Here is a 1,072-nt window from a genome sequence, read left to right on the forward strand (position 1 = left end):
ATTATGCAGGTGGGAAGTGGCAAGATAGGTCAGTGGGTGAAAGGTGAGGGCTAGCAAGCCTGACCACCTGAGTTCACTCCACAGTGTAGACAGCGGGAAACAACTCCTGCAAGCTGTCCTCTGACCTTCTTACATGTGTCATGATACAGAGACGAAAACCTAAGCAAAGGGTAACAGTGGTGCATGATAGTAAAAAGCCACAAATGCCCTGGGAGGATAGAGAAAGCAGGCGAGAGATTCTGCCTGTGAGAATCAAGCAGGATGGTATAAATGTTGGACATGATGCTTGAAAAGAGTTGGTGTTTTTAAGTGGGGTGTTGGTCTCTATTCTAGTTTCTGTGACAAACTATCTGATGGTGCATGTGTGTGCCATGCACACACACACACAGACACACACACAGACATACACACAGATAAACACAGATACAGTAAGTAAATTTGCAATAAGACTTTAATAAAACTGATAGGGAAGAAAATATGAGCTCAGAGGTATTTTATCATGTATTTATTTATTTATTATGTATTTATTTAAAAGAATTTATTTATTTTATTTACATGAGCACCCTGCAGCTGTCTTCAGACACACCAGAAGAGGGCATCGGGTCCCATTACAGATGGTTGTGAGCCACCATGTGGTTGCTGGGAATTGAACTCAGGACCTCTGGAAGAGCAGTCAGTTCTCTTAACCGCTCCAGCCCCCTAATTTATTTATTCTTGAGGCAAACTACTCTGTGTATCCCAGGCTGGCTTTGAATTTGTGATCTGAGATCTGATCACCTCCGCCTCTTGAGCCCTTGGGTGGCAACCATGTTACAGTCATGTGCCACCATGCCTGGCACATAAGAGATTTTTAATTTTTAATATTATTTGTTTAGAGCAGAGACTCACAGGATTTTCTTAAAGGAAAGATGAGAAACTACTCAGGCATGGGGAGGCCTTGATTTTTTTTTTCTCCCACATCTGTATCTGTAGGGCCAGTGTGATGGCTTCCTTCTGGTCACGTGGGGAGGATAAGAATGTCTGTTTTGAGACCGCATCCCTGTGGACACTGGGACTTGGATTCTATTTACTT

Source organism: Mastomys coucha, unplaced genomic scaffold (genome assembly GCF_008632895.1).
Source record: "Mastomys coucha isolate ucsf_1 unplaced genomic scaffold, UCSF_Mcou_1 pScaffold12, whole genome shotgun sequence".
NCBI classification, from domain to species: Eukaryota; Metazoa; Chordata; class Mammalia; order Rodentia; family Muridae; genus Mastomys; species Mastomys coucha.